Source organism: Dendrobates tinctorius, unplaced genomic scaffold, assembly GCF_039654945.1.
Source record: "Dendrobates tinctorius isolate UK_male_01 unplaced genomic scaffold, ASM3965494v1 ptg000332l, whole genome shotgun sequence".
In the NCBI taxonomy this organism is placed as follows: domain Eukaryota; kingdom Metazoa; phylum Chordata; class Amphibia; order Anura; family Dendrobatidae; genus Dendrobates; species Dendrobates tinctorius.
In genome coordinates, this window is record NW_027361998.1 from 13079420 (window position 1) to 13103251 (window position 23832).

Sequence of the window (23832 nt, forward strand, 5' to 3'; positions counted from 1 at the left end):
TTCAGCTCACCCCAGCAGGAAATGGCAGAATCCAGAAAAGCAAGGAAAACAAAAACAAAACACTAATGCAAACAGGCAAAGCAGAAAAACTTAGCTTAGAGGAGCAGGAATCAGACTGGAGTCCTAGAAGTCCACATAGAAATCACCGGCAGGGCAGAAGGGCGTCGGCAGCCTTATATCCAGTATGTGACTCCACTCAGCCAGTCATCCTCATCAGGTTCAGGTGCCTGATAATCAGGCTCATTACCTTCCTTCACCAGAATAGGGAGTTCACCAGACCTCAGTGACGAAGGGGAAAATGAACTCACAACAGTACCTCCCCCTTGAGGAGGGGTCACCGAACCCTCAACCACGCCACCAGGGCGATCAGGGTGAGCCCGATGAAAGGCACGCACCAATCTTTTGGCATGAATATCAGAGGCAGAGACCCAGGAATTATCCTCCTGACCATAACCCTTCCACTTAACCAAATACTGGAGTCTCCGTCTAGCCAGACAGGAATCCAGTATTTTCTCTACCTCATATTCCATGTTACCTTCAACCAATACAGGGTCCGGAGGTGCCACCCCAGGAACAACTGGTTCAACAAACCTCTTCAACAAGGACTTATGGAACACATTATGGATTTTAAATGTGACAGGAAGAGCCAAACGGAAAGAGACCGGATTAATAATCTCCAAAATCTTGTAAGGTCCAATAAATCTAGGCTTAAACTTAGGAGAAGCCACCTTCATAGCAATATTTTTTGATGATAACCACACCATATCACCAATCTTAAACTGGGGACCAATGGTCCTATGTCCATTGGAAAACCGCTGGGCCTTTTCCTGGGAGAGAGATAACTTATCCACCACTTGGTCCCACATCTGGTGCATTCTCTCCACCACAGTGTCAACACCTGGGCAGGCAGAAGGCTCCACCTGCCCTGAAGAAAATCGAGGATGAAACCCAAAGTTACAAAAAAAAGGTGACATCAAAGTGGCAGAACTAGCTCTATTATTTAAAGCAAATTCGGCCAAGGGCAAAAATGAAACCCAATCATCCTGATCAGCGGAAATAAAACATCTCAAATACGACTCCAAGGTCTGGTTTGTTCTCTCTGTCTGCCCATTGGTCTGAGGGTGAAAAGCAGAGGAGAAGGACAACTGAATTCCCAGCTTGGAACAGAAAGTCCTCCAAAATCTAGACACAAACTGAACTCCTCTGTCAGATACAATGTTCTCAGGAATCCCGTGTAAGCGAACCACCTGTTGCAAAAACAGGGGCACCAACTCAGAGGAAGATGGCAACTTAGGGAGTGGTACAAGATGAACCATCTTAGAGAACCTATCACAAATCACCCAAATAATAGTCATTCTTTGAGAGACCGGCATATCAGAGATGAAATCCATTGAAATATGGGTCCATGGCCTCCTGGGGACAGGCAAAGGCATCAACAACCCACTAGAGCGAGAACAAGATTTAGACCGGGAGCAAGTCCCACAGGACTGCACAAAATTCCTGACATCATGAGACAAGGTGGGCCACCAAAAAGAGCGACTCACCAGATCTCTAGTACCAAAAATACCTGGATGATAAGCCAATGCAGAGCAATGAACTTCAGACATCACTCTCTTCTTCCACTGGTCAGGAACATACAACTTTCCACTGGGACAACGCTCAGGTTTGTCCTCCTGGAACTCTTGCAGAGCAAGTCTCAAATCGGGCGAGATGGCAGAAAGAACTACCCCTTCGCCTAAGATGGTAGCAGGCTTGGTCACCACAGGAGAATCACCAAAGAAACTCCTAGAGAGGGCGTCTGCCTTGACATTCTTAGTTCCAGCAAGAAAAGAGACCACAAAATCAAAACGTGTAAAAAATAAGGCCCACCTAGCCTGTCTAGGGTTCAAGCGTTTAGCCGACTGTAGGTAAATCAAATTCTTGTGGTCAGTGAGGACCACAACTTGATGTTTAGCTCCCTCCAACCAATGTCTCCACTCCTCAAATGCCCATTTCATGGCCAGCAGTTCCCGATTTCCCACATCATAGTTACGTTCAGATGGAGAGAACTTTCGGGAAAAGAAAGCACAGGGATTCATTTTAGCTGTTACAGGATCCTTTTGGGACAAAACAGCTCCTGCACCAATCTCAGAAGCATCCACCTCTACCTGGAACGGGAGTGAGACATCAGGTTGCCGCAAAACCGGGGCGGAGGTAAATCTTCGCTTCAGCTCCTGAAAGGAAGCAACAGCCTCCGGAGACCAATTCAACACATCAGCACCCTTCTTAGTCAGATTAGTCAATGGCTTGGCAATACTCGAAAATTTTGCTATAAATTTCCGATAAAAATTAGCAAAACCCAAAAACTTCTGGAGGGCCTTCAAAGAAGTGGGCTGAACCCAATCATAAATGGCCTGTACCTTGGCCGGGTCCATTTCAATAGTTGACGGAGACAAAATAAATCCCAAAAATGAAATCCTCTGTACTCCAAAAAGGCATTTCGATCCTTTGACATACAGGGAATTCTCCCTCAAGATCCGGAACACAGTCCGAATATGTTCCACATGAGAATCCCAATCCTTGGAGAAGATCAAAATATCATCCAGATAGATAGTCAAAAATTTATCGACAAAGTCTCGGAAAATATCGTTCATGAAGCACTGGAAGACAGAAGGGGCATTAGTGAGCACAAAAGGCATCACCAGGTACTCAAAATGTCCCTCCGGAGTATTAAACGCCGTCTTCCATTCATCCCCCTGCTTAATGCGGATAAGATTATACGCCCCCCTGAGGTCAAGCTTGGTAAACCAGCAAGCACCTCTAACTCTAGAGAATAGATCCGAAATCAGGGGTAACGGATACTGATATTTAATAGTAATTTTATTGAGGGCACGATAATCAATACAAGGCCTTAAAGAACCATCCTTTTTGGCCACAAAAAAAAACCCGGCACCTAAGGGTGAAGAGGATGGTCTAATATGACCCTTCTCCAACGCCTCCTTAATATAGGACCGCATAGCCTCGTGCTCGGGTACAGATAAATTGAAGAGCCGACCCTTGGGAAATTTACACCCCGGGCTTAGTTCAATTGCACAGTCATAACTCCTATGAGGAGGCAAGGACGCAGACTCATTCTCACTAAATACATCATAAAAGTCCGCCAAATAGTCAGGAACGTCATGCGACTGAGGAGAGGTGGAAAAAACCGGAGCCTCACTAAAGGTACACCGACAACCCCAACTCACCACAGACACAGATTTCCAATCCAAAACTGGATTATGAATTTGCAACCAGGGAAACCCCAGAACAACGGCATCATGCAGACCATGCAACACCAAAAATATGCAATTTTCTTGATGGTCTGGGGCGACCCGCATGACCACCTGGGTCCAAAACTGAGGTTTATTTTTAGCCAAAGGAGTAGCATCAATCCCCCTCAAAGGAATAGGCGTCTACAGAGGTGTCATCGGAAATCCACAACGATTAGCAAAATCCAAGTCCATCAGGTTTAGCGCTGCTCCCGAATCCACAAAAGCCTTGGCGGAAAATGTGGACAGGGAGCAGATCAGAGTAATTGCCAGAAGAAACTTAGGTTGAACACCACCAACAGAAAACGTGTGTGCAAAGCGTTTCTCTCGTTTAGGACAAACAGAAATAATATGCAAGGCATCTCTACAGAGAAAACACAGCTTTTATTACGCCTTCTGAACTCCTGACGTTGCGCCTTAGACAAAACTCTATCACATTGCATAGGTTCAAACGTCTGTTCAACCGGTGGCAACACCTCTCGTGCAATCCTGCGTTCACGTAAACGCCGATCAACCTGAATGGCTAATGACATAGAATCGTCCAGACCAGAGAAAACAGGAAATCCCACCATAGTATCTTTTACGGCTTCTGACAAACCCTTCCGAAAGAGAGCAGCCAAGGCATTATCATTCCAGGTAGTAAGGACCGCCCACTTTCAGAACTTTTGACAGTACAACTCTGCAGAATCTCGACCCTGGTTCAATGCCAACAGGGTCTTTTCAGCCTGATCAATAGCATTAGGTTCATCATACAACAACCCCAAAGCTTGAAAGAATGCGTTCACATTAGTCAGAATAGGATCATCTGGTTTCAAAGAAAACGCCCAATCCTGGGGATCACCACGCAGCAAAGAGATGACAATTTTAACCTGCTGCGCGGAGCTCCCTGACGAGTTAGGCTTCAAGGCAAAAAATAATTTACAATTATTTTTGAAACTCAAAAATTTAGATCGATCCCCAAAAAATACATCAGGTGTAGGGATCTTTGGTTCAACAGCATGCGAACGAGCAAGGTAGGCGGAAATTCCCCGCACTTCCGCAGCGAGCTGCTCCACACGATCAGACAATTGCTTTATCTCCATTGAGAGAAAAAAAAAATTCCCCCTACGGCCTCAGAGATATAGAGAAAAGAATATACACACACCTTTTTTTTTTTTTTTTAAACACAATTCTTTCCTGCTATTGAGTACCCTAGGATCTGCAGTATGGCGGGTGATTCTGTTATGACTGAGTCACCGTGGGAGGCAAAAACAGAAATGCTAGCTAAGTCCAGAAAACCAGAGAAGTTGGCAGCTATCGGATTGCAGACCCCTGAACCTATCAACACAACTAGCAGTAGCCGTGGGGGGTTCCTACGATGCCCTAGACCCCTCGATCACAGCCGGAGAAATAGCTAGGCCTAAAGAAAGAAAGGGGAAAACTAAACTGCCCCAGAGCAGACCCCAAAGCAATAGGCAGCCCCCAACATATAATGATGGTGAAGCAAGATGAAAACACCAACGCAGGCAGAAAGATAGACTGAGCAAAGACGGGGCCCAATCTAGCTAGTTAGAAAAGCACAGGAAGGCTGCTGTCTGCAATCCGTGAAAAACCCTATGAAAATAAGAGCCAACAGACTGACAGTGAAAAAGGCCCTGAAGACGCTAGGCTTCAAAAAAGCTATGTCAGTACTCAGGAATATTCTGAAGACAGAGCAACAGGCAAAAGGAGATTCAGCTCACCCCAGCAGGGAATGGCAGAATCCAGAAAAGCAAGGAAAACAAAAACAAGACACTAATGCAAACAGGCAAAGCAGAAAAACTTAGCTTAGAGGAGCAGGAATCAGACTGGAGTCCTAGAAGTCCACAGAGAAATCACCCGCAGGGCAGAAGGGCGTCAGCAGCCTTATATCCAGTCCATGACTCCACTCAGCCAGTCATCCTCATCAGGTTCAGGTGCCTGATAATCAGGCTCATTACCTTCCTTCACCAGAATAGGGAGTTCACCAGACCTCAGTGACAAAGGGGAAAATGAACTCACAACACACTCCTGTCATGATCTCAGTGCGGGTTTGACTCACACACGTGGGGTTAATGTCTGGAACCAGTGCTGATGACTGGCATTTCTGGGGTTAAAGGTTGTGATCCCGATGCAGGCTTACCTGCACACCTGGGGCTATGATTGTGGCCTCTCCCTGGTTCTGGGAGAGGCTTCTTATAGCCTCAGGACGCTCCCATCCCTGTCAGTTATACTCTTGCCCTTGGCATTGTGTGGTGACCCCTGAGTGTGTTTGTGCTGTGTTCTGGTTGCTTGATTATCTGTGTATGACTCGGTCTGTTCCCTGGATATCGCTTTGGATTCTGCCTGGTACCTCCTATGTCTGTTTGGTTTTGATCTCTGCTTGGCCCTGATTATCCGCTCTGTCTCATCCCTGGTACTGTACTGTGATCCTGTGTATGACCTTTGGCTTTGTCTGACCTCCCGCCTGTTTATCCCTCCTGTGCCTCGTTTGCCCATACTGTTATGACCTCCGTTTTGCCCTGCTCCCCAGGTAACTTATAGCACTGCTTCGGTACTCAGGACACGTGCACTGGCTCTATGAGCAAGTGTAGTGCGGTGTCTCTGACATTATAACTGACCATTTCAGTTTTTGTTTTTTTTCTGAAGAAAAAAAAAAAAAAAAAGGTGTGTGTTATCCTCATGGATCCCATACAAGCCTTGGCTGATCAGGTCAAGCACCTGACCCAAATGTTCCATAAGTTCAATGTGGAACAACGCACGATGGCCCAGACCCAGCAACAGTTGGTGGTTACTGTGCAGGGGGCTGTCGATGCAGGGGCTTCTGGTTCTGGGGGTAGGGATGTGTCATTAGCGTCCCCCGAATCTCCGGTCAAATTACCAGACCTTTTCTCAGGGGACAAAAAGGAGTTCAGGTCTTTCAGAGAAGGATGCAAGCTTTTTTTTCTCTAAGGCCCCGCTCCTCCGGGGATGAGTTCCACAGGGTGGGGGTCATTATTTCCCTACTTCGGGGGGCTCCGCAAGCATGGGCTTTCTCTCTGTCTTCCTCTGCTCCTGAACGTATGTCAGTGAATGCATTCTTTGAGGCCCTTGGGCACATTTATGATGAACCTGACCGAGTGCGATTGGCAGAGGACATGTTGATGAGTGTCTGTCAGGGGAAACATTCAGCTGAGTGGTTTTGTTCTGAGTTCCGCCGCTGGGCAGCAGAGGTCTCTTGGAGCGACGCCGCACTCCGAGGACTCTTTTGCAGAGGCTTGTCCGAGCGGCTGCAGGATGCCTTGGCGTTACATCCCCCACCTAACTCTCTCGAGGACGCCATGACCCAGGCCGTCCGGATGGACCGCAGGCTGCGGGCCAGAGGGGTGATGCAGGTGGATACTCCATTATTCCCCAGTGGAAAAGAGACTGCCCCTGAGCCCATGGATGTAGGCGCCCTCTCCCTGAAGGATACGGAGAGGAAACGCCGGAAGGACAAGCAGTTATGCTTTTACTGCGGTAAAACGGGACATTGGAAAAGGGAGTGCCCGAATTGCCCATCTTCAAACCCGGTCGGCGGGAAACGACTAGGTCTGGGTAGTCAACGGGGAGGCTGCTCAGACCCTCAGGTACCATTTTCCTCATTTTCTAAAGTAGTACTGCCTGTTGAACTGTTTGTGGATGGTAGTTCTTTTTCCTCTACAGCCTTCGTGGACTGCGGATCATCTATTAATCTTATTGACTCCCAATTGGTCACACACTGCAAGATAGGGACAGTTAGGCTCAAGGTTCCGATCAAGGTGATGACCATTGATTCCTCTCCCCTCACTAAGGAGGGAATTCTCTGTATGTCTGAAGTGTTTTCGCTCAGAGTGGGCGCTACTCATGTGGAAAACATAAGTTGTTTTGTGCTGGACAATCTACCTGCAGGGTTGGTGTTGGGCATGCCCTGGTTACAACACCATAACCCAGTTATTAACTGGAAAACGGGGGAGATTGTACAATGGGGGTTTAATGATTTTGAGTTATGTGATAAATCCGCACTGCTGGTTGAACCTGTTAAATCTGTGTCTGTATCATCTGTCGAGCTGGAAGGTATTCCGGAATGCCTGAAGGACTTCGAAGATGTATTCTCCGAAAGCGAGGCCGAGACGTTACCGCCACATAGACCCTTTGACTGCGCTATTGAGCTGGTCCCGGGGGCTAAATTACCCAAAGCCCGTCTGTTTAATTTGTCCGGTCCTGAGCGCTTGGCTATGAAGGAGTACATTACTGAAAGTCTGCGCGAAGGACACATATGTCCTTCAGTCTCACCTGTGGCAGCAGGTTTCTTTTTTGTAAAGAAAAAAGATGGCGGGTTACGTCCCTGTCTCGACTTCCGGGAGCTTAATCAATTTACTGTACGGAATACGTACCCCCTTCCGTTGATTCCCGATTTATATAACCAACTATCAGGGGCAAAGTGGTTTTCTAAACTGGACCTTCGGGGGGCATATAATTTGATAAGGGTCCGAGAGGGGGATGAATGGAAAACCGCGTTCCTCACGACCGAGGGACTATTTGAAAATTTAGTCATGCCGTTTGGTCTTACCAACGCCCCTGCCATATTTCAGAATTTCATCAACGTGGTGTTCTCGGATCTCATTGGTCATTTTGTCGTTATCTACTTAGATGATATTTTGATATATTCCCCCGACAAGTATTCTCATTTGGAACATGTACGAAGTGTGCTCCAAAGGCTGAGAGAAAATCATTTGTATGCCAAATTGGAGAAATGTGTATTCTGTGTACAAGAGTTGTCCTTTTTGGGGTTAATTGTATCCGGTGAGGGTTTTCGCATGGACCCCAAGAAGGTGCAGGCCATTGCGGATTGGGTGCAACCCCGAGATCTTAAGGGTCTTCAGCGCTTCTTGGGGTTCGCCAATTATTACCGCAAATTTATCCGGGGGTTTTCGCAAGTGGTCAAACCTCTCACGGATCTAACATGCAAAGGTGCGGATGTGAGAAATTGGTCCTCGCTCGCAGAAGAGGCCTTTGCGACGCTGAAAAAATGTTTTATGTCTGCTCCTGTGTTAGTGCAGCCAGTTCCGTCCAAACCATTCGTCGTGGAAGTGGACGCCTCTGAGGTGGGGGTGGGGGCGGTGTTGTCCCAAGGGCCTGCCACTCTAACCAATCTCAGGCCATGTGCTTTCTTTTCCAAGAAGTTCTCTGCTGCGGAAAGAAATTACGACGTAGGCAATAGAGAGCTTCTTGCGGTCAAATTGGCGTTTGAAGAATGGAGGCACTTTTTGGAGGGGGCCAGTCACTCGGTAACGGTGATCACGGATCACAAAAATGTATCGTACATTGAGTCTGCTAAAAGACTAACGCCCAGACAGGCCCGTTGGTCACTTTTTTTTTCCCGTTTTCAGTTTTCGATTACATTTCGTCCAGGGTCTAAGAATGTCAAGGCTGACGCCTTATCACGCAGTTTTCAGCCGGTGTCGCCCCCTGAGCCACCATCCTCCATTCTTCACCCTGGGGTTATGATAGCAGAGGTCTCATCTGAATTGGAACGGGAGATTCAGGGGCCCCAGTCGCAGGCCTCGGCGGCCAAGCCGGAGGGGAAGTTGTTTGTCCCAGAGCAACTTCGCCTGAAACTCTGGCAGGAGTTCCATGAATCCAAGCTGAGTGCTCACCCTGGTATTTCAGCCACACATCTGGCGGTGGCTAGGATCTTTTGGTGGCCTACCCTTGGTTCGGACATAAAAAAATTCATTGCTGATTGTGGGGTCTGCGCTCGTTCTAAAAGCTCTCATAGCCGGCCGGCAGGGGAGCTGATACCCTTGGCAGTGCCCGAAAGGCCATGGACTCACTTATCCATGGATTTTGTTACCAATCTCCCTCCATCTAAAGGTAATACAGTGGTATGGGTAGTGGTGGACAGGTTTTCTAAGCAGGCTCATTTCGTACCCCTGTCCGCACTACCGTCAGCTGAGACGTTGTCCAGGTTGTTTGTGCAGCATGTGATCCGGTTGCATGGGGTACCCCTGAATGTGGTGTCTGATCGTGGTGTGCAGTTTGAGGCTAAGTTTTGGCGTGCTTTCTGCAAAAAATTAGGTATGTCTCTGTCCTTTTCGTCTGCATACCATCCTGAGAGCAATGGGCAGACGGAGCGCACTAACCAGTCCCTGGAACAGATCCTCAGGTGTCTGACCTCTGCTAGACAGAATGACTGGTGCGATGCACTGCCGTTGGCTGAATTTGCCTTCAATAGTCGGGTGAGTCAATCCACTGGTAGGTCCCCTTTCTTGATTAACTATGGGTTCAGTCCTCATTTTGGTGAATTTTCTCGTCTGGATTCGGGGTGCCCCGGGGCTGAGGACTCTGTTCAGCGGTTAAAAGATACATGGGCAGAAGTCCAGCGGCGTATATCCAGGTCTCAAGGCAGGTATAAGTTTTTCGCGGACAGGAAACGAACACCTGGTCCCACGTTTCAGGTTGGAGAGAAAGTTTGGCTCTCCACGCGAAACATTAAGTTAAAGATTCCGTTAGCCAAGTTAGGACCCAAATTCATTTGCCCGTACAAGATTGTGGAAAGAATCAATCCAGTGGCGCATAGGCTGTGCCTTCCACCCTCTTTCAAGATCCCTAATGTCTTCCACAAATCTCTACTGAAACCTTTTGAAGCAGTCCGGGGAGACTCCGAGTCTGCCGCTTCTCCTGTTTTGGTCGAGGGGCAGGTGGAGTACGAGGTTGGTCATATCGTAGATTACAGGTTGGTACCGTGGTTCATTGGAAGGGTTATGGACCAGAGAACAGGTCCTGGGTACCGGCCCGGTTGATGCATGCTGATCGCCTGGTACGGGCTTTCCATGCTAAGTACCCGGGCAAGCCTGGGGGTCCAGAGGCCCCCCGTTGAGAGGGGGGTACTGTCATGATCTCAGTGCGGGTTTGACTCGCACACGTGGGGTTAATGTCTGGAACCAGTGCTGATGACTGGCATTTCTGGGGTTAAAGGTTGTGATCCCGATGCAGGCTTACCTGCACACCTGGGGCTATGATTGTGGCCTCTCCCTGGTTCTGGGAGAGTCTTCTTATAGCCTCAGGACGCTCCCATCCCTGTCAGTTATACTCTTGCCCTTGGCATTGTGTGGTGACCCCTGAGTGTGTTAGTGCTGTGTTCTGGTTGCTTGATTCTCTGTGTATGACTCGGTCTGTTCCCTGGATATCGCTTTGGATTCTGCCTGGTACCTCCTATTTCTGTTTGGTTTTGATCTCTGCTTGGACCTGATTATCCGCTCTGTCTCATCCCTGGAACTGTACTGTGATCCTGTGTATGACCTTTGGCTTTGTCTGACCTCCTGTCTGTTTATCCCTCCTGGACCTCGCTGGTCTGTACTGTTATGACCTCCGTTTTGCCCTGCTCCCCAGGTAACTCTTAGCACTGCTTCTGTACTCAGGACACGTGCACTGGCTCTATGAGCAAGTGTAGTGCGGTGTCTCTGACAACTCCACTTTCCATTAATATTCTTGGATCCAGCACTCTGTGAGCAGCCGGCTTCTTTATCAATGACCTTTTGTGGCTTCCCCTCCTTGTGGAGTGTGTCAATGACGGCCTTCTGGACGTCTATCAGGTCAGCAGTCTTCCCCATGATTGTGGAGCTACTGGAACAGACTAAGGAACCTTTATAAACACTTAGGAGCCTTTACAGGTGTTTTTTGTTAATTATTCTAATTTACTGAGATAATGACTTTTGGGTTTTCATTGGCTGTAAGAGGCGTGAGAGTACTGCCATTATCTCAATCAACAGGAGTGCTGTTCCACACCACCGCCGGAGCACACCCCATGACATCTGCTTGCCTCCATTAAATGAGGACTATGCAGATATTCCTTTGTATGGCATTACTTATCTCATGAAATCCTACAGCAGTTTGCCTCTAAAACTCTACTTTCTCTGCAGCTTTGCACTCACTCTTTTGCATCCTATGGACTGTCCCATTACAGACTACAGTTACCTTTATCTCCAGCGTCATACAAGTAAGCATTCTTCATGGCTATAGGTCGGCGACCATTACCTACTTCACAATACCTGGACAGGTTGACTCTATATTGTAGACCATCTCTACTAACCTCCCCAACCCCATTGGGGACACATCAGGTTATACCATATACTCCACATATGTCATTATGCTGTTTAAACATTTAAAATCAGGTATTGTAATATGTCTAGTATCTTTTGACTTCAGTTGCCATTCAGTATCACGATCATTTTATTTTTTAATATTACCATTTTATGTTTTGCATGAACATGTCACTCATGTGTCTTTCTTTCAGCGACATAATGGGAAAGACCTAGGACAGATCGAAACGTCTACAATTGAGTATAGTTGCTCTAGAATTTTTCCTGCATCTCGCCTACTGTTTCCTGTCTTCACAGACTAATAAATATGATTTTCTGGCATCACCTGAGCATTAGAGCGTGCGGTGAATTTTGACTGTATGGACTAAGGATCATCTGGCCCGTTCCACCAGCACCTCGCTTACGTGACAGAGTTCAGGCCAATACTCCTCTTCAATGTCAATATTACAGCCAAAATTCCAGGACTGATTGAGCCGCGATATGCTGCAATAATTGAACCATGAAAACACAGGTTTTTTTTTCTTTCTGCGTAAACAAAAAGCAGTAAAAGTTCACTCCGTCCTAAATTTCATAATGAAGAAGTTTATTCAACCCAGGCTTCTCTGTGGTTGAAATATGTGTCCTGGCCTGAGACAGCCCAACCATGTCATTTTTCATTTCTTTGGCATTTTTTGTTTTAGATTTTTTTTTTTTAGACAAATGAAAATCCTCAACATTTCAGAGATGTAAATGCAAAATTTGCCTTTTTTTGCATGCTTTTAATAGTCGAATATTGCATGTCTGGTTGATTAGTTGAATTTCACCAGCCAGGAATGCCACAGAAATACTACAGGCTTGCACAGAATATTTCTTCTCGTGCTGCACCTGATATGTACAATAATCAATGCAGCTGTTAAAATCTTTAATTTGCCAATATGTGGTATTAAATGCTATATGTCCGCTATTTACCAGCTCAAACGTCCTAGTGATGTCATGTAACATATTGCATTGGCTGGCATTGTAAGGCTGGAGTCACACACAGCGATAAAAAAATCAGTCCGATTTTTACGGACCGAAATCGCACAAAGGTTTCTTGACCATGGATCCGTCTGTGATCCGATTTTCCAGCGTTGATCCGATTTTATTCACATCTAAGCATCCGTTTGACATCCGTCTGGCGATTTTTTTATCGGAGCCTTACAAAATGGACAAATAACGGTTTTTAGGCCTGAAAATAATTTAAATCCTCATCCCGCCCTATATTTATGGGCTCTCCAACAGGTGTGAGCCTGCTACCTTTGCCATAGAGTCAGTGCTTGGATTTTGTTATCTCTGCTTTGTGCTAAACATGACAGACAGGCTGACTCTTAACACCACTGAGCGTGTTCTTTTCTATTGGGTTATATCCCGACGTTTTGGTGAGCAATACCCTGTGATTGTAGATCCGAGGAGGCGTAGACGAATGTGGGTCCAGGGCCGGACTGGGACTAAAATTCAGCCCTGGCATCTGAAGTTACACAGGCCCACTAGTCACACGGTGACTATATAATATCTTTGTACACTTGTAGGTTACAAGAAGTGAGAGGAGATTAACACGACTATATAACATGTAGTCAGAGCTGTGCCCAGTATTTCAGCTCAGTCCCATTTATTGCTTTTAGTTGCAGTACTCCTCCCAAAGCTCTGTCCCCTTTTGTACGCACGGTGACAGAATTCCTGGCAAAACTGCTATCCATTGGGCAACCAGACCCCCCCGGTCATAGCCGCCCCTATCATACCTACCAAGTTTTGAAGAAGGGAAAGAGGGACAAAGACTTTTTAGGCCACGCCCCAGCAACATCCATTTCGCAACTAGACACACCAATGTCCATGCCCAACCGCACCCATTTAGCACTGCTGGTCACACTGACTGGTATTGAGGGCACAGAGGCTGGCATTATGGGCACATTTGCTGGTGCTGTGGGCACACTGACTGGTACTAAGGAAGAGAGAAAACAGAGAGAGAGAAAAAAGAAAACAGAGAGAGAAAGAAAGAAAGGAGAGCGAGAGAGAGAGAGAAAGAAGAAAGAGCAGAGAGAGAAAGAAAGAAGTAAAGAAAAGAAAGAATAGAAAAAGAAAGAGAGGAAAGAAAAAGAAAGAAAGAGGGGAAAGAAAGAACAGAGAGAGAGAAAGAAAATGAGGGAAAGACAGAACAGAGAATGAGAAAGAAAGATTCTATAAAGATACTATAGCAGCCCGGCTCCCATTGTAGTGCCCACCTGAGCCTTCCGAGGCAGGACATATCATGATCTGCTCACATGGCCGGCATCCCCGATTCCAAGGCGATCCTGCTGTCTGCGCTGTCGGAGGAGGACATGGTGATGGATCTGAAGCATTCCTAGTTCCGTCACAATCTCCTCATGAAATTATCTCATTTCCGGTCAGCTTCCAGCACATCACTTCCGGTGGAACGTCATGTGTGAGTTTTAAAATGCTCCTCAGGGCTCCACTGTGTACTCCTGTGTCCGTGGGAAAAGCCCGCTTTGTATGCTTCATACTCACTTGGCTCCGCTCCGTACATCCCGTACAAATATGGCTCCACTCTGTACACTCACGGCTCCTCTCGGTACACCTCGTACATGCGCAGCTTTACTCCGTACACATCGTACACACGGCTCCGCTCCGTACACCTCGTACACTCACGGCTCCTCTCCGTACACCTCGTACACACACGGCTCCGCTCCGTACACCTCGCACACATGGCTCCGCTCCGTACACCTCGTACACACACGGCTCCGCTCCGTACACCTCGCACACACGCGGCTCCGTTCCGTACACCTCGTACACATGCGGCTCCGCTCTGTACACCTCGTACACACGTGGCGCCTCTCCGTACACCTCATACACACACGGCCCCTCTCCGTACACCTCATACACACACGGCTCCTCTCCGTACACCTCGTACACACGCGGCTCCGCTCCGTACATCTCGTACACACACGGCTCCTCTCTGTACACCTCGTACACACACGGCTCCTCTCCGTACACCTCGTACACACACAGCTCCACTCCGTACACCTCGTACACATGCGGCTCCGCTCTGTACACCTCGTACACACGTGGCTCCTCTCCGTACACCTCATACACACGGCTCCGCTCCGTACACCTCGTACACTCACGGCTCCTCTCCGTACACCTCGTACACTCACGGCTCTGCTCCGTACACCTCGCACACACACGGCTCCGTTCCGTACACCTCGCACACACGTGGCTCCTCTCCGTACACCTCGCACACACGCGGCTTCTCTCCGTACACCTCATACACACACGGCTCCTCTCCGTACACCTCATACACACACGGCTCCGCTCCGTACATCTCGTACATGCACGGCTCCGCTCCGTACACCTCATACACACACGGCTCCGCTCCGTACACCTCATACACACACGGCTCCTCTCTGTACACCTCGTACACACACGGCTCCGCTCCGTACACCTCGTACACATGTGGCTCCGCTCTGTACACCTCGTACACACGTGGCTCCTCTCCGTACACCTCATACACACACGGCTCCTCTCCGTACACCTCATACACACACGGCTCCTCTCCGTACACCTCGTACACACGCAGCTCCGCTCCGTACATCTTGTACACACACGGCTCCTCTCCGTACACCTCGTACACACACGGCTCCGCTCCGTACACCTCGTACACACGCGGCTTCTCTCCGTACACCTCATACACACACGGCTCCTCTCCGTACACCTCATACACACACGGCTCCGCTCCGTACATCTCGTACATGCACGGCTCCGCTCCGTACACCTCATACACACACGGCTCCTCTCCGTACACCTCGTACACGCGGCTCTGCTCCGTACACCTCGTACACACACGGCTCCTCTCCGTACACCTCGTACATACACGGTTCCGTTCCGTACACCTCATACACACGCGGCTCTGCTCCGTACACCTTGTACACATCCGACTCCGCTCCGTACACCTCGTACACACACGGCTCTGCTACATCTACCCTGTAAACCCCTCCTGACCCCACACATACTTCCCTCATCCAGCACCATGACAACCAGCACAGCAGAGTCCTGCAGACACCAAGAGGCAGGGCTGTGCGCACAGGACTTGTGATGAGGTCACAGAAGGGGCGGAGTCAGGGGTCTGGACAAAGACTCCTGATCATGTGACCCCTGACTCCTCCCATCCTGTGACCTCATCCGCTTTTGGTGCGCAGGATATCTAAAGGCCATTTCCACCGTCTATACATCTCTGTGTAGCTCAATATTGTCGGATGAGCCTTGCTACATTTAATAAATAATAATAATAATAATAAATGTTATTTCTATAGCGCTGACATATTCCGCAGCACTTTACATTTCAGAGGGGACTTGTACAGACAATAGACATTACAGCATAACAATAATCACATGGATCATAACAGATACCAAGAGGAATGAGGGCCCTGCTCGCAAGCATACAGTCTATGAGGAAAGAGGGAGACACGAAAGGTGGGTGGTAACAGTTGCCCTGATTGTATGGACCAGCCATAATGTTAAGTGTGTAACAGTACAGACACAGAGGGCTAATGGATGCATAAAGCATGTGGGAACATGATGCGGGGAACCTGGTTATGGTAAAACTTTTGGCTGTGCCACACAGGGATAGATTAGGTTAATGTGTTGAGGCGGTAGGCCAGTCTGAATAAATGCGTTTTCAGGACACGCTTAAAATTGTGGGGATTGGGGACTAATCGTATACATTTGATCTTTTGCTGGAGATTGTGCGCCCTGGGATCACGTTTCAGGACATGAGGATGCGCAAAGCTATTTCTGCAGAGGAGCGTCTTCTCCTCACCTTACGGTATGTCTTAAAGCAATACGTTGATGATGTGTGAAGCAGCATATTTCATTTCCACACCTTGAACTTTATTTATTATTGCCATTTTAGATTCGATTTTTTCAAGCACATTTCCCAAGAAACATTATATGCTTGTGTATTACTCACCCAAGCCATGGCATGTAATTTAATGTTGATCATGCATACTTTCGAATTGATAGACTTTAATAAATGTGATTTAAGCTTTATCTGTTGTTTGTTGGGCTGTGTACTCATGTTTTTTTTTTTTTTAGCTTTCTTTCAACTGGCCTTTCATATGCTGGTCTGCATTTAGAATTTCTAATTGGGAAATCAACAATCTCTGGCATTGTCCGGTCTACCTGCTCTGAAATCTGGTCCAGACTCCATCATGTGGTAATGCCGGAGCCCAAAATGGCAGACTGGTTGGGTATCTCCCGTGGATTTGAGGCCACGTGCCAGTTTCCACAATGTATTGGAGCCCTGGATGGGAAGCACATCCGTGTGCGTAAGCCGCCGAACTCAGGGTCCCAATTCTATAATTGTAAACAATATTTTTCTGTAGTATTGTTGGCCCTGGTCGACACTCACTACAGGTTTATAATTGTAGATATTGGGGCCTATGGAAGAACTGGAGACTCCAGAGTCTTCAATTCTTCCATTATGGGTCGGCCGCTTGCTTAATAATGAGCTGGACCCGCCACCACCACGTCAGCTTCCAAACTCAAATCTGGAACCGGTGCCTTATGTTCTTGTAGCAGATGAGGCGTTTCAGTTGACCAGAGATGCCATGAGGCCATATCCACGATGAAACCTTGACCACCGCCGTCGAATATTTAACTTGCGCCTATCACGTGCTCGGCGACTGGTGGAGTGCGCCTTTGGTATTCTTTCGGCAAAATGGAGGGTCCTACAGTCCGCAATTCAGCCGAGTGAAGCTAATGTCAATGAAGTTATTAAAGCCTGTGTGGTCCTACATAACTTCACAAGAATTCATGATTGCCCCTCACATGATGATGCTGAAGTTGAGTCAGCAAATGTGTCTAGGCCTAGGACATATGTAATCCCACCCCGTCGTCCAATTTCGGGACTCAAAGTACGTGACGTGTTCACTACTTATTTTCTTACACCTCAGGGTGCTACTCCCTGGCAAGATGATGCCTTATCTATGTAGTGGTTTGGTTGTGTTGTGTTCTCATAATGATTTTTGGCTTGCCCTTTTGTGTGTTTTTGTGATTACTTTTTAGTGTTTTAGATGTATCTAACACATTACAGAACATGTACGAACAGGAACAGGCACACATTGTGAATGTTAACAAGTTTATTACTTGTTTTTCTTTTTTTGGAATGCCGAAAGCAAATAACCATATGGCATAATGTTAGCAGCACATTAGTAGGTAACATTCCGACACAAAAAATAAACATAATGTATAAAACACAAACCCCAAAAAAGGCCAAAAGGAAAACTTACAAGTCATGGTAGGTTGGGGGTGGTGAAGGTGGGGGTCCTGTTTGGACATTTGGCCTTGGTTGCTGGGCCACATCTCTGTCCCCCTGTGTGTTGCCAGTTGGCTGTGCCATCTGGCAGGATCTATTTGGGGGTTTGGGTAGGGGTAATTTGGAAATTGCTGGGGGTAGTCCTGGTAGGGCTGCCCTAATTGCCCATATCCCCCAATATGGCCATGTCTAACATACCCATGTTGTGGCCACCCTCCAACATTGGGTAAGTTAAAGTGGCCATATTGGGCATGTGCGCCCTGGCCCATATATTGGACCTGTGGAGCCACATTGTGTATGTGTGCAGGCTGAGGCGGAGGTGTTGGCACCCGTGGTGGAGGAGGAGGAGGAAGAGGTTCCAAGGATGGTTGACTTGTCACATCAAGTCCAACCAGCCTATCTATTTGATTTTCATCCGACAGCTGCCACCTTTCCAAAAACTGAAACACAGTGCCGGGATTATTGGGTGGTGTGCTGGCATCCAAAACAATTTCGAGAGACCCCTCTGGTACGCAGCCTGTTTTCATTGGGAATTGCCCTCAAGTATTGTGCCAGACTGCGCCAATAAGCCTCCTCCCCATCATCATGAGCAGCTGTGGACAAGTAGTCCAAGACACCTCGGTGAACCTGCATCCTTGTTCCCGAAGCTGCTCCTTCTCTCCTGCGCCTGCCTCGTCGTGGTAGGGCAGAAGGCTGTGGAGAGGTATCCAGTGGCATGGTGGGGCTGCTACTGTTGCCCTGGTCGTCATGTTGTGCTGCCTGGCTACCAGATTCTGGTGGTGGTGGGGGTGTGGTTCTGGGAAGTCGTGCAGATGGGCCTGACCCTGCAGCAACATCATACACTGGATCTATCACCACCTCAGAGTCGGATCCCGTCTCCCTCTCTGTGAGGTTTGACTCGGTGCTACAATGAAAAAAGAAAAAAAAAACATTAATATTTTGAAATGAGAAAATACAAAGTACAAAATGAAACCCTGCACTGGAGCAAGGAAATGTTGGCGGTCGAAGTAGAGGTATTTCCTCTTGGTGGTTCCGGCCGCTCCACTACGGGCCCTCAGCTGTCTCTCCCTCCTATATGTGTCCCTACCTCTGCACCAACGCCTCATTACATCAGTCACTACAATGTAAAACTAAACACAGGATTTCATAAGACCACACATGTGGCTATGTTATCAACGGTTTAGAGTTGAGCGACTTTGGTCGGATTGGGTTTCATGAAATAAAATTTGTTTCAGATGAAACTGGTCCGACTAGGGCAAAAAAAGTCGGAGTTTCGTCCGAAACCCGACCCCAATGCAAGTCAATGGGAAATAAAAGTCGGCATTGAGCGGATGACATATACTGGCTAAGATACGGACAAAAAAACAAGGAGAGCACTGCATTTGGTGGCAGAACAATTAGGTAAGGATTGCAATTTTTTGGACAGAGAATCGTAATGGGGCCACCAGTCAGGGAGGTGTAATTTAGATGTTGAAAATATGCACACATTAAATGGCGTAGGAATTTGGTAAAGATATGTGAGCAATGATGCCACATATTGTAACTTACATTGAGCATATTACATTTGGCTTTTTTATTATGTGTCCACATTTTGACAGTCCTATCGATTTTTTTGGGGATTATTTAACTTACTAATTTGCTCCTGCTCCTCCCGAGGTCTTGCCGCATAACCACTGAACATCTGGGAACAGAATCTTCTCCACGCTGCTTCCTTGCGTGTCCGGGGTCAGCATAGTGGGGATCTCTCTGGTCCCATTGTTCTGGCCTCTCCTGGACCAGAACTATCAGCATTTCCACATTCACTGGCGTGGACATGATGGAGGACTCCGTGGAGGCGTTCTTCCTGTGTTTTTTTTTATGCTGCAAGTGAAATTTGCATCCCAAAGCTTCCTGCCAATGCCTGAAGCTGTTTCCTGTTGACCAGGAGAAGTGTTGCGATTTTATCGCAAGTCACACGTGTGGTCCATTTTTAATCCGATTTTTAATCGCACCCATAGACTTGCATTGGCGAATCCGATCCGAAAATCGGTGACAAAAGCAGCATGCTGTGATTGTCTCGGTCCGAGGATCGGATCCGATCAAAAATCGCATGATGGGAGCTGCCCCATAGAATAACATTGGGACGAATGCACTGCGATTTTTTACCGCATTGTACTCATCCGATTTATTCGCTAGTGTGACACTGGCCTAATACTACAATTTGGTTTGAGCAGTGGAATTTTATACGGCATTTATCATGCTACGGTTGGTTCTCATCACATTCAGCAGTAATATGGTCAGTATAGCCACTAATCAGGAAAAATAGACTATTTAGCAAGCAGAGATTCCAGTAACTAAAATATAACTTTTTACATAACCACTAAAAAAACTGGATAAATCAAGTGATAATGTGGCACCCCAGAGTCCGGTTGCCACGGTGACATTGCTTCCCTCTAAGGGGTGATGTCATGCCTGGAGGCGGGGAGGTCCCCATGCCAGGTAGCACAGTGTACATGTCAATTCCTGCTCCAGGCCAGAAAGGGGAGCTTCCTTATAAATTCTGGTCAGCAGGTGGGGTTAGTGAGTCAGAAAGAAGGCAGCTGAGAGAGTAAACAGGGGAGTTGTCATGGAAATGGGAGCCAGCTGGAGCTTGTGACAGGACAGTGAGAGAGGAGAATTGGCAGTTGGTCAGTGGAGAGGGAAGGGAAAGGAGCAGAGACAAGGGCTCAAGGGGATAAAAACTGTGTATTGCCGACCCCAGAGCAGAGCGCTGACAAAAAGGGACGCCAGAGTCCTTGGCTGGGCTGGTGCTGCATGCCCTGAGAGCCGAATCTGGAGAGCAGGGGACTGCAAGCTCCTGGGCCACACCGAACACCTGAAGGCACGGCAGCAGACCAAGAGCCCGGGGCTGACTTTGAAGAGGACAGTGCCCGTGATATAGGCTCACGCTGTCAGCCATACAGGTTAGAAGTCATCATGCAGGAGATCGCCGCAGCTTAGCTATAAGCAGCAGGGACCCTTAAAGAGAGTGAAGAAGGAAGGTCCCCAACCCCATCTTGCAGGGTGGATCCCCTGAAAGCCTCCAGACAAGCTGGACTCAATCCGTCATCTGTAATTGGTACCCCAGATTGCATCTACTTTCAAGTAAAAGGTAAAGAAAACTGCACCTCTCTGTGTCCTTCACTTATCCTCTTCACCCCAACATTCACCACCATCTGAAGAATCAAATATATTTGCCCTGGGGCCCTGCTCTACCTGTGGGGAGCTGAACGATCTTTGTTGCATCACCATCAGCCCCAGTGGACCTAAACCGCAGCGTCGGCCACCCATTGCTGAACACCACGGATGGCGTCACGACCAAACACCACATAATTATCCTCCATTTTATTACATGGCCAGGGCCACAGAAACGGAGCATGGCCCCGTGACATCCCTCATAGAACTGTATGGTTCCGATTCCGGGTACCCCAAGGCCCTGGTGGGCGTGTCATTTTTGGTGTCACAAACATGATTTTTGGAGCCTGGCATTGCTGGGTACTGTGTGCCAGAGACTTTATTAAATTGCGTGCCAGAGATTTTATTGAATTTTCAAATCGCTGCCATAACTGCGTCACATGGTGCGCGAGATTGAATTTTCAAAATCACCGCCATAACTGCATCACACAGTGCATGCGAGCAGAGAGGGGCGTGCAGTCATGGGAGGAGCCACAAAAAGAACATGAAGCAAAGCCTTGCCTGCACTCTGACGTCAGTGGGCGAAGTGAAGCTGGAGCTGCGCTCGATTGTGAGCAAGTGAAAAGCAGGAAGTCCTGACTTGTAGACCAGGAAGAGTTCAATCCCGCCCGTCGGAGTGCAGCTGCTGACAACAGTAAAGGTAAATGGAGCTTGGCTGAGGTTCACCGAGGGGGGGGGAAATGCCCAACTCTGGTGGAGATTCAGCGGCAGTCGCAGCCACAGCCCCCGTAATGCCACTATCAATGCCATATATACCAAGAGCTGCCTGGTTACCGCATTACTCGGGGGAGTCACACACCCTGGGCGATTTTAAGGAAAGATTATGTAGTTGTTTTTTGCAGCCCCTGTCTGAAAGTCAAATAGTCAGTATCCTCATTGGCCAGTTAACTGGTGCGTCCCATAGGGAAGTAAAGTCCTGGCTGGACACTAATAAAGGAACTGACAAACAAATCTTGGCCAGACTGATGGACACTTTTGACACCCGCCCTGCAGCAGAGATAAAAATTAGATTCTTCGGGTGCAAACAAAGGGTGCAGGACAGTATATGGGACTATGCTCTAACAATCAGGAGGTGCTATAGTCCGTAAAGCAGGTTGACCCTGACAACATGCAAGAAGAAGACGGATTGCTAATGGAGCAGTTTATGAGGGACTCCTGTCTAACAATCAAAGGACACAGCTGCACATAATGGCTCTATAAAATCCTGAACTGGACTTTGCACACTTTAAGGATAGGGCCATTTGAGTGCTGCGTGAACCAAATCCTAGTGGCACAGAGCTCTCTAGGTGCCCAGCAATTACATACCAGCAGGAGGCAGCATCCTTTCCCCAGACCCCTATTGTGACCGACACGCCGGCCCAAGATTATGACTCTGCTGCAGACCTACGTCTCCAGGTCCAGGAACTGACCAAAAGTGTGGCTGCACTCAAAAAAAATTGTGCAATCCATACAAGTAGCTCCAAAGAAGAAGATTCAGCTGGCCTCCAGTTCAGATGATGTTCCGTGGCGACAGCAGAGGAGAATACCACCGACCAGAGGGAGAGATAGCGATCAATGAGGATGGACAGCCCATCTGTCGCTGCTGCAACAAAGCGGGACACATAGCAAGATTCTGTTATTTAAACAAGCAACCCCTGGGGCAAAGGGCCAACCCTCATAAGTAAAGGGCCTGTCACACTAAGCGATATTACTAGCAATATCGCTATGTCTGATACTTACCTCCGACCGCTCCCCCGCTGGTTATCGCTGATCGCGCGAGAACGTCCTGGACCGTTTCTCGTCGTCAGCTTCCTGCTGGGCTTCCTGCTGTGGAGACGAGCGACGCATGGACGCGGGCGGGAGGACGTCAGGATCGCCTCGTCTGACAGGTAAGTAGCGACCCCCGACCCCTGCGATGTCGCTGGTGAGATGTGCGTGTGTGTCAGCTCACTAGCGACCACTTAGCGATGCACCAGTGATCCTGACCGCGTCATATTGCTGGTCGGGATCGCTGGTGCATCGCTAAGTGTGACAGTACCTTAAGACAACCAGGTCCAACAAGTTGGCGAGACAAGTACGTAGGAGGAAGGCCAGTCCTGCCTGTCGTGATTGATGGCTTCCCGATGAACGCTTTACTGGACACTGGCTCACAGGTGATAACAATGCCATATGTCCTCTTTAAGCAGTACTGGGCTGATTCAGACATTACTCACCGCCCAGAAAAAGACCCTGCCATCCTTGCCAGCAATGGTCAGCCCTTGCCTCAGATGGGATATAAAGAGGTGACCATCAAGATTGGCCAAGTAGAATTGCAGTCGCAAGGTTTGATTATAGTTGGTATTGACAAACGAAAATGCCATCCTATGATCACTTTAGGCACTAACAGAATTGAAAATTGTCTTGGAGAAATTATTCTTTTGTTGCAACAGGTTGCAGACACCACCTGCTCCAGTCAGCAGCGGATCCTGTAAAAGGAGATCAGAGCCCTGATGCAGAGACAACAGGTAGAGCTGTCTGGTGGAGAAGTTGGCAGTGTCAAAGTAAGTGATCCTTTCCCCATTGCAGTACCTCCCAGAAGTGAAATGTTAATTTGGTGTCGGGCAGCAATAGGCTTCAGGGGTCAAGAATACCAAGCCCTGGTAGAGCCTGTGTACTCTGATAGCAGGTCAATTATCCTGACAGCCAGAGGGGTAGTTGATATCCACAAGGGGAGAGTACCAATACTCATCTTGAATTGTGGAGAGAGAGAGGTCCATTTACCCCGTTATGCCACCCTTGCTAAGCTGTTTACTGTCAGTAACAATGCAATAGAGGCAGCAGAACCCTTGCTTTCATCCGACCAGGTGTAAGACAATGGCTCAGAAGGGCAGCTGGAGGATTGGTGTCAGCAGCTATACTTAGGCACTGACTCCACCCCTTCGCACCAAAA